The 13794-nt window shown below is 44.4% G+C and overlaps 1 protein-coding gene across 4 annotated transcripts in view; it reads left to right on the top strand.

Annotated features, from left to right (window-relative positions):
- The first annotated feature begins 325 nt into the window (after nucleotides 1-325).
- The window catches only part of LOC118387757 (5-hydroxytryptamine receptor 4-like), a 64708-nt gene continuing 51239 nt past the window's right edge, over nucleotides 326-13794 (top strand). For 2 of the 4 annotated variants that reach the window (XM_035776440.2, XM_035776443.2), the window contains exon 1: nucleotides 328-692. The gene's annotated coding sequence lies outside the window, so the exon portion shown is untranslated. Of the gene's footprint in view, nucleotides 693-13794 lie in introns of all 4 variants that reach the window. The other 2 variants (XM_035776441.2, XM_035776442.2) reach the window with 2 other exon arrangements.

The raw sequence follows: 13794 nt of genomic DNA, 5'->3' as shown, positions 1-13794 counted from the left end.
TGTCGTTCAGTTTTAAACTAAAATTAAATGTTTTATGTTGTGATGACAATGTCATCTGCAGTGTCATCTGTGTTTTGTGAAAAATCCATGTATTGTCGAATAAAATGGTCACAGCCAATACCGGTATATGGTTCCTTACAAAATATCTCTGTTGATAAAAGTTTATTTCATGAAACATATTTGCCAAAAGTGTCCATAGTTGCAAAATCACTCTAATACTGTTTGAACATGACTTTGTTTTATTTGAAGCTGCAGACCTACGCACGTTCTGAGCCAAATAATGTCAGTGCATGGAGGGAAAGAGTTCATCAAAGTCCAGCATTTGACACAATAATGTGGCTCACAGGGGGAAAGTTGTGGTCTCCTAGTGTCTCCTTATTGGAACCACATGGGGACGGTCTAGTCAACCTTTTCTCTCATCCTAGAGAAACTGGCGTTTAAAGCGGGTTTCCCATCTACCGCCCAGCTGTAGAAATGAAATGAAATGTAGTTCATTTGCAATCTGTGACCCACTCATCTATTCTCCTGCACATCGGCTCGCGCACCATGGCATGTAACTTTCCCGCTCCTATGGCACTCAGTGGTCATTGCCTGGTGTGTTTAATTATTCCGTGACACCTATGGAATATGAGAGTCCATAGCAACCCAGGGAGCTGTTCAAACCCGAAAACCGAGCGCCCGACCCCTAAAAGGTGAGGAAAACTTTGACATCAAATTTGGAAAACCTCAGTAGTATTGGGGGTTTATGTAGCTATTTAGACACTGAAAATGAACTGGTTACATCGAAAATAATATAACCTAATTGAAGAGTTTGTAGTAGTACAGCCTGAGGATATTCTGCTTGGGCAATGTCGTTGTACATAACACAATTACGCACGAGACTTTCAGCAAATGTACTCTTATACCCGACTATGATTGAAGTAGGCATTATTATGGTTGTTAACGTACACAAACCCCATACGAACCCTGAATTGTATAGGCTGTTTATTCTATTTATTAACTAATTAATGCATGTTATAATCGAGATAATTATCTAGCCATTATTATTATGTGTCCGTGATTAGGCATAGGCTACCTTTAGTTTGTTATTTGTGACCTGGGTAGCTAATTTGACAGTGAACAGAGCAGTAACATATTTCACTTGCTCTTTTTGTGCATAGCATTGTCAATTAAAGTGCACTTTCATACAAACTGGCATAGAACAGTTTAGCCTATTGTCCATAACTTAACATTGCATTTCATTGCTTGATGGCAATTAAAGGGCAAATCCAAGTGTTTTATTGTTTAGGGGGTAGATCAGCTTTAATATTGAATATAGATTGTGGCTTTTATCAATGTAATTGTCTGCATCATTTCCAATCCCCCATATATTTTTTTGTATGTATGTATGTATGTATGTATGTATGTATGTATGTATGTATGTATGTATGTATGTATGTATGTATAAATATATTTTAATGTTTTATTTTCCCCTAACCCTACCACCCCTCCCCTAATTGGACTAAACTAATGTACATACTATATACATTTTACGGACACAGTATATTTTACAATAGTTATATTTGGTTTGTTTTTAGTTCCATCCAGCTACCCTCAACCCCTCCCATCTATCTCTAAATTACCATCCAGTTTTGATTTCTATTTGCCATATATTTTTCAACTGTACTATTACACAAAACTTCTGAACCTACTGTAAATGCCATGATCATATGCCATTAATATGCCATGATCATCAGATATTAAAATGAGGCTCAAGGTCCCTGTTCCTGCCTCTCAGGACTGTTCATGTCTCCACTTGCTCATGGACTGCAAGCTCATTTCATCAACGCGTTAAATGTCATTTTTTCTTCCATCCTTGTTACTTTATCACCCTTTAGTAAACAGTAGCCTACCACTTATTGGGTTGGTATATATATAACACCCTGTTGGGTTTTATACTGTTACACCTTGTGGATTTCATTAGAGCAGAGATCAGGCTAGCTGGTCCGCAGCTAAACCAACACCCCGGATCTAAATGGAGTTTAAAAGATACTAGAAAGTACTGAACCGTTAATGGCAAACATTCACATCCATTTCACAGCACAGAGTAAACACACTTTCTCTCTCTCTTCCTTTTGCTTTCTCTCTTTCTCACTCTCTCTCACACACACACACACACACACACACACACACACACACACACACACACACACACACACACACACACACACACACACACACACACACACACACACACACACACACACACACACACACACACACACACACACACACACACACACACACACGTTAGTTGCTACCAGGTCTGCAGTGTTTAGGAGAGCTCCAGTGATGATGTAACGTTAACCCCAAGGAGGAATGCTTATGCTGTGACCAATCCTGTTTCATTTCATTCATATCCAAAGCATCATGTATAGCCTTGCTGAAATACTCTCAAGAGGATGTTTGCATGTATAGGTATAGTAGGATTAGAAACTTTGCACTGTCTTTTATGGCACCAGCAAACATGATTGGGAAGATAGTATCTAGGCTTTGTCTCTACTAGTCTTTGACTCTAGTAGTGCTTCAGTGTACCATGCCCATACGATTCTGCTACTACTTTCCCTTAGTTTCTTTCTGTTTCAGGTTGTTTCCACTTCCAAGCTCCACTTCGGTTCCATTTGAAAAGTATCCACATCCTGATAAGTAGGATGTTGTGTCTATGAGAGGCTGTTAGCAGAAGTGTGATCCAACAACGTATCATACTCTCAATAGCTTCAGTTACAGTGCCTAGCCCAAGCATCTAGTTATCATTGATCTTGACAGTGCTGCCATGTGGTGCCATGAGAGAATGGAGATTTAGTCCGTTTCCACCGAATAGAGGGAAAACCACATCCACAGCTGCCTGATGGTAGCGAAAAGCTGTTTTATTCCATGGTGCCTGGTGTGTCTGTATTCATTCTCCGTTAACCCCCCATCACAGGCGTCACAACGACTCCTAAGTGGCCCTGCATAGTCACTTACTCCTTCACAAATCATTACAGTCATCTAAGCTCAATTCATAAAACATGTTTCTTTGCACGGAATGAGAGTTTGGGTTTGCATCCTGTCCCTGTCGTTGGTTTGAATAGCGTGTGAAATTGTCTCCCTTAGCACATGGAAAAGTCTTCTTTATGGTGTTATTTATGGAGAAAATGAGAGGCTTTGAAATGCTTGTCATGTGAATTAGAATAGATGATACGATTGGATTTACGGTGGAGAAGCCCAATTTGTCAGCCATTAGAGTAAATGTCAGAGAACACACATAGGAACATACGGTACATAGAACACACTGTCCAAACTACTGGTACAGATGTAAGATCTTCATTTGATCATCCTGTTGCAGGAGAACTTTCCTGCAATACAGGAAATGTTTTAATTGTAGTGTATTAGAGATTTTTAAAAAGCTTCTGAAGTTTGTAATTTCCACTTAAAAATGTCAGACTTAATTTTCCCTTATGAAAAATGTGTCAACCCCTACAAAAAGGTCCATAAATTATAGTCAAGTTTGTGGTCATACGCACAACCTTAAAAACATAGGTGCTGGGATAAATTGGAGTACTAGCATAGACAAAGAAGGCCCGCACACTGTTAAAGCTCTCAATTCACCGCTTTATTGACATCGTTTCAATCGAAACGTTGTAAATAAAGCGGTGAATTGGGAGCTTTAACATTATTTATAATCCACATAATAATTTACACATCCTGTTGTTGCACAATTATTTTCCTGCTGTACCAAACTGGCTCAAATGAAGATCCTACATATGCACAGTTACTGTCAACCTACTGTTACAGTTACTTACTCTTACTGTATTAAACTACTGTGGCTGAGATTATAGCATGGTTAGATTATATATTCCGTACTCGAAAATTCACTAAACTAAACAAATTGTGGCAAGTGGTCAGTGGAGGTGTATAGAATATTAACCTGTTTCCCTGTTCAACAGCCACACAGTAAAGACAGCCAGTGTGGGAAGGTGTCAGATCGTTGTCGTAACTTTATTCTTATTCCTCCACTAATGTTATGTATTGTAATGTATTGCAATTCAATTAATCTGTTTTGGTCTTTCTCAATAACTCCGGACTGTGATGGTGGCAGGGGTTTAAACATATCAGGATCTCTGATTTACTTATTTTTATTCTCTCACTTTGTAACAAATGAATGTGGGACAGAAGTTTGACACGGAGCCCATGTATATTGGTTCTTAAACAAACTTTACAAGTATGCTATTTCTCAAATTCCCTTCAATTTCCCTTCCCGCAAGTCTGTTTGGGTTAACCTCGGCTCCTTGCCTGAATGTGTTGGGACAGAAGTATGCCTGAACACACTGGAAAGTGAAATGCCCAGATTTTATCACGGGACTATGGATGAAAATGAATGAAGGCGACAAGTGTTATTTTCCTAGATTTTAGTAGTAAAAAAATAGGACTTTATTTATCCAGTTCTAGTTTAACTATATGACTATTTTAGGATGCAAAGACATGCAGTTCTAAGATTTTCAATAAAATGTCTATCAGTGTATTCTGAAATCCATAGGTTGTGGATATGATAGCAGGACCATCACTCATTGAGTAATGAGAGCATTACAGGGGTATCATATTTTAACATGGAGACGTCCAAGTGGCCAGTGGCCAGATTTGACGCTCCTCATCCTCACATGTAAATCCACAGCATGCCAGACCTCTTAAAGCATGATGTGTGAAGTTGTTTTGGAATATTTACTTGTAAATTATTTATATGGAGGCGCTGGTAAATGGTTTGGGATTCATTCAAGGCTTTTACAGTAAGTTTAATTTGCGTTCATGGCATGATCATCTGTAACGCTTGTCGTCTGGGGAAGGAGAGTAGGATTAAGGTGCAGCGTGGTAAATGTTAATATTTTAAATATTTTAATGAACACTGAAAACAAAACAATAAACAACCAACGAACAGTCCTGTAAGGTGCAACACAACACTAAACAGAAAATAACCACCCACAAAACACAGTGGAAAACAGGCTACCTAAATATGGTTCTCAATCAGGGACAACGATTGACAGCTGCCTCTGATTGAGAACCATACCAGGCCAAACACAGAAATAGAAAATCATAGACAAATTAACATAGACAACCCACCCAACTCACGCCCTGGCCATACTAAAACAAAGACAAAACAAAGGAACTAAGGTCCAAAGGTGGGGACTCCGCAAAACCTGAACCTATTGGGGAGGGTCTGGGTGGATGTCTGTCCGTGGTGGCGGCTCTGGCACGGGACGTGGACCCCACTCCACCATAGTCTTCTCCGCCTCCTTAACCGCCTCCGTGGCCTCTTAAGAGCGGCGACCCTTTCCGCCGACCTCGGACTGGGGACCTTAGCCACAGGTCCCGAATGGACGGAAGATTCCGGCAGCGCCGGAGTGACAGGTGGCTCTGGCAGCTCCTGGCTGACTGACTGCTCTGGCAGCTCCTGGCTGACTCACGGCTCTGGCAGCTCCTGGGTGACTGATGGCTCTGGCAGCTCCTGGCTGACTGACGGCTCTGGCAGTGCCTGGCTGACTGACGGCTCTGGCAACTCCTGGCTGATGGACGGCTCAGGACAGACTGGCGGCTCTGGCAGCTCAGGACAGACTGGCGGCTCTGGCAGCTCAGGACAGACTGGGAGACTCTGGCAGCTCAGGACAGGCGGGAGACTCTGGCAGCTCAGGACAGGCGGGAGACTCTGGCAGCTCAGGACAGGCGGGAGACTCTGGCAGCTCAGGACAGGCGGGAGACTCTGGCAGCTCAGGACAGGCGGGAGACTCTTGCAGCTCAGGACAGACGGCAGACTCTGGCAGCTCAGGACAGACGGGAGACTCTGGCAGCGCTGGGGAGGAGGAAGGCTCTGGCAGCGCTGGACAGGCGGGAGCACCTGTAGGGAGGAGACGGAGAGACAGCCTGGTGCGGGGGGCTGCCACCGGAGGGCTGGTGCATGGAGGTGGCACCGGATAGACCGGACCGTGAAGACGCACTGGAGGTCTTGAGCACCGAGCTTGCCCAACCTTACCTGGTTGAATGCTCCCTGTAGCCAGGTCAGTGCGGTGAGGTGGAATAGCCCGCACTGGGCTATGCTGGCGAACCAGGGACACCATGCGTAAGGCTGGTGCCATGTACACCGGCCCGAGGAGACGCACTGGAGACCAGATGCGCTAAGCCGGCTTCATGGCACCTGGCTCGATGCCCACTCTAGCCCGGCCGATACGAGGCGCTGCAATGTACTGCACCGGGCTATGCACACTCACCGGGGACATCGTGCACTTCACGGCATAACACGGTGCCTGCCCAGTCCCTCTCGCTCTCCGGTAAGCACGGGGAGTTGGCTCAAGTCTCCTACCTGACTTAGCCACACTCCCTGTGTGCCCCTGCCCCCAATACATTTTTGTGGCTGCCTCTCGGGAGTCCAACAGCGCCGACGTGCTGCCTCCTCATTCCACCGCCTCTCAGCTTTCGCTGCCTCCAGATCAGCCTTGGAGCAACGATATTCTTCAGCCTGTGCCCATGGTCCCTTGCCGTCCAGAATCTCCTCCCATGTCCAGGAGTCCTGCGATTCCGGCCACTGCTGCTGCTGCCCGTTACCACGCTGCTTGGTCGTTTCTTGGTGGGTGGTTCTATAACGCTTGTCGTCTGGGGAAGGAGAGGAGGACCAAGGTGCAGCGTGGTAAGTGTTTTAAATATTTTAATGAACACTGAAAACAAAACAATAATCAACCAACGAACAGTCCTGTAAGGTGCAACACAACACTAAACAGAAAATAACCAGTCACAAAACACAATGGAAAACAGGCTATGTAAATATGGTTCTCAATCAGGGACAACGATTGACAGCTGCCTCTGATTGAGAACCATACCAGGCCAAACACAGCAATAGAAAATCATAGACAAATTAACATAGACAACCCACCCAACTCACCCCCTGACCATACTAAAACAAAAGACAAAACAAAGGAACTAAGGTCAGAACGTGACATCATCTGCAAGATCAATTCAATTCAGACTTTTTAGGAAATACTAAAGCTATCTTGAGTCTTGTAATTGATAATGACAATGCTCATCTTCCTTTGTCTTGGGAATTTGAAACACATGGTAGAAATTTGTATGCTTTTTCTTTTCAATTGGATTAGTAATTTCTATTAGAATGTCCAGGGGACAGTTTTACAGATTCAGGGGAGAGAAAATGAGCACCACTTATTCTGTCCCCAGATTCTTGTCACTTTGGCTCCTTCTATGGAGTCTAGAGGTCAACCGATTATGATTTTTCAACGCCGATACTGATACCGAATATTGGAGAGCCAAAAAAAAGCAGTTACCGATTAAATCGGCCGATATTTATATATACAATGCTCAAAAAAATAAAGGGAACACTAAAATAACACATCCTAGATCTGAATGAATTAAATATTTGTATTAAATACTTGTTTCTTTACATAGTTGAATGTGCTGACAAAATCACACAAAAATTATCAATGGAAATCAAATTTATCAACCCATGGAGGTCTGGATTTGGAGTCACACTCAAAATTAAAGTGGAAAACCACACTACAGGCTGATCCAACTTTTATGTAATGTCCTTAAAACAAGTCAAAATTAGGCTCAGTAGTATGTGTGGACTCCACGTGCCTGTATGACCTCCCTACAATGCCTGGGCATGCTCCTGATGAGGTGGCGGATGGTCTCCTGAGGGATCTCCTCCCAGACCTGGACTAAAGCACCCTCCAACTCCTGGACAGTCTGTGGTGCAATGTGGCGTTGGTGGATGGAGCGAGACATGATGTCCCAGATGTGCTCCATTGGATTCAGGTCTGGGGAACGGGCGGGCCAGTCCATAGCATCAATGCCTTCCTCTTGCAGGAACTGCTGACACTCCAGCCACATGAGGTCTAGCATTGTCTTGGGAGGAACCCAGGGCCAACCGCACCAGCATATGGTCTCACAAGGGGTCTGAGGATCTCATCTCGGTACCTAATGGCAGTCAGGCTACCTCTTGCGAGCACATGGAGCACACAGCCCCCTAAAGAAATGCCACCCCACACCATGACTGACCCACCTCCCCGTCATGCTGGAGGATGTTGCCGGCAGCAGAACGTTCTCCACGGCGTCTCCAGACTGTCACATGTGCTCAGTGTGAACCTGCTTTCATCTGTGAAGAGCACAGGGCGCCAGTGGCGAATTTGCCAATCTTGGTGTTCTCTGGCAAATGCCAAACGTCCTGCACGGTATTGGGCTGTAAGCACAACCCCCACCTGTGGACGTCGGGCCCTCATACCACCCTCATGGAGTCTGTTTCTGACCGTTTGAGCAGACACATTCACATTTGTGGCCTGCTGGAGGTAATTTTGCAGGGCTCTGGCAGTGCTCCTCCTGCTCCTACTTGCACAAAGGCGGAGGTAGCGGTCCTGCTGCTGGGTTGTTGCCCTCCTATGGCCTCCTCCACGTCTCCTGATGTACTGGCCTGTCTCCGGGTAGCGCCTCCATGCTCTGGACACTACACTGACAGACACAGCAAACCTTCATGCCACAGCTCGCATTGATGTCCCATCCTGGATGAGCTGCACTACCTGAGCCACTTGTGTGTTGTAGACTCCGTCTCATGCTACCACTAGAGTGAAAGCACCGCCAGCATTCAAAAGTGACCAAAACATCAGCCAGGAAGCATAGGAACTGAGAAGTGGTCTGTAGTCACCACCTGCAGAACCACTCCTTTATTGGGGGTGTCTTGCTAATTGCCTATAATTTCCACCTGTTGTCTATTCCATTTGCACAGCATGTGAAATGTATTGTCAATCAGTGTTGCTTCCTAAGTGGACAGTTTGATTTCACAGAAGTGTGATTGACTTGGAGTTACATTGTGTTGTTTCAGTGTTCCCTTTATTTTTTTGAGCAGTGTATATATTTGTAATAATGACAATTACAACAATACTGAATGAACAATGAACACTTATTTTAACTTAAAATAATACATAAATACAATTTATTTAGTCTCAAATAAATAATGAAACATGCTCAATTTGGTTTAAATAATTCAAAAACACAGTGTTGGAGAAGAAAGTAAAAGTGCAATATGTGCCATTAAAAAAAAAGTTTAAGTTCCTTGCTCAGAACATACGAAAGCTGGTTGTTCAATATTCCCAGTTAAGAAAGGTTGTAGTTATTATAGGAATTATGACATGTCGACTATTTCTCTCTATACCATTTGTATTTCATTTACCTTTGACTATTGGATGTTCTAATAGGCACTTTAGCATTGCCAGCCTAATCTCAGGAGTTGATAGGCTTGAAGAAGTCATAAACAGCGCTGTGAATCAAGCATTGCTAAGAGCTGCTGGCAAACGCAATAAAGTTTGAATGAATGCTTACGAGCCTGCTGCTGCCTACCACCGCTCAGTCAGACTGCTCTATCAAATATCAAATCATAGACTTAATTATAATTGTATAAACACAGAAATACGAGCCTTTGGTCATTAATATGGTCAAACCTGGAAACTATAATTTCGAAAACAAAACATTTACTCTTTCAGTGAAATACGGAACCGTTCCGTATTTTATCTAACGGATGGCATCCCTAAGCCTAAATATTGCTGTTACATTGCACAACCTTCAATGTTATGTCATAATTATGTACAAATCTGGCAAATTAGTTCGCAACAAGGCAGGCGGCCCAAACTGTTGCATATACCCTGACTCTGCCTGCAATAAAAGCACGAGAAGTGACAAAATTTCCCTAGTTAATATTGGCTGTTAACATGAATTTCTTTGAACTAAATATGCAGGTTTCACATTTTTTTAAGAAAGGCATTGATGTTTATGGTTAGGTACATTCGTGCAACGATTGTGCTTTTTCCCCCAATACGCATCACCTGTTTGGCGAAGTAGGCTGTGATTCGATGATAAATTAATGCACCGCATTGATTATATGCAACGCATATAATGCAATGCAGGACAAGCTAGTTAACCTAGTAATATCATCAACCATGTGTAGTTAACTAGTGATTCTGTGAATATTGATTGTTTTTTATAAGGTAAGTTTAATGCTAGCTCTCGCAACTTACCTTGGCTCCTTGCTGCACTCGCGTAACAGGTGGTCAGCCTGCCACGCAGTTTCCCCGAAGGAATGCAATGTAAATCGGCCATATTCGGCGTCCAAAAACGGCAATTACCGATTGTTATGAAAACTAGAAATCGGCCCTAATTAATCAGCCATGCCGATTAATCTGTCGACCTCTAATGGAGTCGGTTACACAAAGTTTCCAGGGAACTGTAATCACATGGTCGTTATCAATTTACTAGTAATCCTTTTGGTTTGTGGTCATGAAAAGATAACTGCAAACCCTGTGCACTATTTCACAGGATTGCAGTGCATTCTTCTTGACATTCCTATGTCTAAACTATTGCAAATCAAAAATCATCAAAACAAATTTGATTTGTTACATACACATGGTTAGCAGATGTTAATGCGAGTGTAGCGAAATGCTTGTGCTTCAAGTTCCGACAATGCAGTAATAACCAACGAGTAATCTAACCTAACAATTCCACAACTACTACCATATACACACAAGTGTAAATGGATAAAGAATATGTACATAAAGATATATGAATGAGTGATGGTACAGAACGGCATAGGCAAGCTGCAGTAGATGGTATCGAGTACAGTATATACATATGAGATGAGTAATGTAAGGTATGTAAACAAAGTGGCATAGTTTAAAGTGGCTAGTGATACATGTATTACATAAAGATGCAGTAGATGATATAGAGTACAGTATATACATATACATATGAGATGGGTAATGTAGGGTATGTAAACATTATATTAAGTGGCTTTGTTTAAATTGACTAGTGATACATTTTTTACATCAATTTCCATTATTAAAGTGGCTGGAGTTGAGTCGGTATGTTGGCAGCAGCCACTCAATGTTAGTGGTGGCTGTTTAACAGTCTGATGGCCTTGAGATAGAAGCTGTTTTTCAGTCTCTAGTTCCCTGCTTTGATGCACCTGTACTGACCTCGCCTTCTGGATGATAGCGGGGTGAACAGGCAGTGGCTCGGGTGGTGTAGGTGTCCTGGAGGGCAGGTAGTTTGCCCCCGGTGATGTGTTGTGCAGACCTCACTACCCTCTGCAGGGCCTTACGGTTGTGGGCGGAGCAGTTGCCGTACCAGGCGGTGATACAGCCCGACGAGATGCTCTCGATTGTGCATCTGTAGAAGATTGTGAGTGCTTTTGGTGACAAGCCAAATTTCGTCAGCCTCCTGGGGTTGAAGAGGCGCTGCTGCGTCTTCTTCACAACGCTGTCTGTGTGGGTGGACCAATGCAGTTTGTCCGTGATGTGTATGCCGAGGAACTTAAAACTTACTACCCTCTCCACTACTGTCCCGTCGATGTGGATAGGGGGGTGCTCCCTCTGCTGTTTCCTGAAGTCCACAATCATCTCCTTTGTTTTGTTGACGTTGAGTATGAGGTTATTTTCCTGATACCGCACTCCGAGGGCTCTCACCTCCTCCCTGTAGGCCGTCTCGTTGATGTTGGTAATCAAGCCTACCACTGTGGTGTCGTCCGCAAACTTGCTGATTGAGTTGGAGGCGTGCATGGCCACGCAGTCGTGGGTGAACACAGAGTACAGTAGAGGGCTCAGAACGCACCCTTGTGGGGCCCCAGTGTTGAGGATCAGCAAAGTGGAGATGTTGTTTCCTATTCTTACCACCTGGGAGCGGCCCGTCAGGAAGTCCAGTACCCAGTTGCACAGGGCGGTGTTGGGACCCAGGGTCTCGAGCTTGATGACGATTTTGGAGGGTACTATGGTGTTAAATGCTGAGCTGTAGTCGATGAACAGCATTCTCACATAGGTTTTCCTCTTGTCCAGATGGGTTAGGGCAGTGTGCAGTGTGGTTGCGATTGCGTAATCTGTGGACTTATTGGGGCGGTAAGTAAATTGGAGTGGATCTAGGGTGTCAGGTAGGGTGGACGTGATCTGGTCCTAGTCTCTCAAAGCACTTCATGATGACGGAAATGAGTGCTACGGGCGGGAGTCGTTTAGCTCAGTTACCTTACCTTTCTTGGGAAGAGGTATAATGGTGGCCCTCTTGAATGTGTGGAACAGCAGACTGGGATAAGGATTGATTGAATATGTCCATAAACACACCAGCCAGCTGGTCTGCGCATGCTCTGAGGACGCGGCTGGGGATGCCGTCTGGGCCTGCAGCCTTGCGAGGGTTAACACGTTTAAATGTTTTACTTACTTCGGCTGCAGTGAAGGAGAGTCCGCAGGTTTTGGTAGTGGGCCGTGTCAGTGGCACTGTATTGTCCTCAAAGCGAGCAAAAAAGTTATTTAGTCTGTCTGGGAGCAAGACATCCTGGTCCGCGACGGGGCTGTTTTTCTTTTTGTAATCCGTGATTGACTGTAGACCCTGCCACATACCTCGTGTCTGAGCCGTTGAATTGCGACTCTACTTTGTCTCTATACTGACGCTTAGCTTGTTTGATTGCCTTGCGGGGGAAATAGCTACACTGTTTGTATTCGGTCATGTATCCGGTCACCTTGCCCTGATTAAAAGCAGTGGTTTGTGCTTTCAGTTTCGCGCGAATGCTGCCATCAATCCATGGTTTCTGGTTTGGGAATGTTTTAATCGTTGCTGTGGGTATAACATCGTCAATGCACTTTCTAATTAACTCGCTCATCGAGTCAGCGTATTCGTCAATGTTGTTGTTGGACGCAATGCAGAACATATCCCAATCCACGTGATCGAAGCAGTCTTGAAGCGTGGAATCAGATTGGTCGGACCAGCGTTGAACAGACCTGAGCGCGGGAGCTTCTTGTTTTAGTCTGTCTGTAGGCTGGAAGCAACAAAATGGAGTCGTGGTCAGCTTTTCCCGAAAGGAGGGCGGGGAAGGGCCTTATATGCGTCGCTGAAGTTAGAATAACAATGATCCAGGGTTTTACCAGCCCTGGTTGCGCAATCGATATGCTGATAGAATTTAAGGAGTCTTGTTTTCAGATTAGCCTTGTTAAAATCCCCAGCTACAATGAATGCAGCCTCAGGATATGTGGTTACCAGTTTACATAGAGTCAAATAAAGTTAGTTCAGGGCCATCGATGTGTCTGCTTGGGGAGGAATATATACGGCTGTGATTATAATCGAAGAGAATTCCCTTGGTAGATAATGTGGTCGACATTTGATTGTGAGGAATTCTAAGTCAGGTGAACAGAAGGACTTGAGTTCCTGTATGTTGTTATGATCACACCACATCTCGTTAATCGTAAGGCATACCCCCCCTCTTCTTACCAGAAAGATGCTTGTTTCTGTCAGTGCGATGCGTGTGTAACGGATGTGAAACGGCTAGCTTAGTTAGCGGTGCGCGCTAAATAGCGGTTCAATCGGTGACTTCACTTGCTCTGAGACCTTGAAGTAGTTGTTCCCCTTGCTCTGCAAGGGCCGTGGCTTTTGTGGAGCGATGGGTAACGATGCTTCGTGGGTTACTGTTGTTGTTGTGTGCAGAGGGTCCCTGGTTCGCACCCAGGTATGGGTAAGGGGACGGTCTAAAGTTATACTGTTACACGTGAAGAAACCAGCTGGCTGCACCGACTCTGATAAAGTCTCTCGAGTGAGCCATGTTTCCGTGAAGCAAAGAACGTTACAGTCTCTGATGTCTCTCTGGATTTCATCAACCTTGTTGTCAAGAGACTGGACATTGGCGAGTAGTATGCTAGGGAGTGGTGCGCGATGTGCCCGTCTCCGGAGCCTGACCAGAAGACCACTTTGTTTTCCCCT

This window comes from Oncorhynchus keta, chromosome 9, assembly GCF_023373465.1.
Source record: "Oncorhynchus keta strain PuntledgeMale-10-30-2019 chromosome 9, Oket_V2, whole genome shotgun sequence".
In the NCBI taxonomy this organism is placed as follows: domain Eukaryota; kingdom Metazoa; phylum Chordata; class Actinopteri; order Salmoniformes; family Salmonidae; genus Oncorhynchus; species Oncorhynchus keta.
This window is presented reverse-complemented; position numbering and strand designations above follow the sequence as displayed.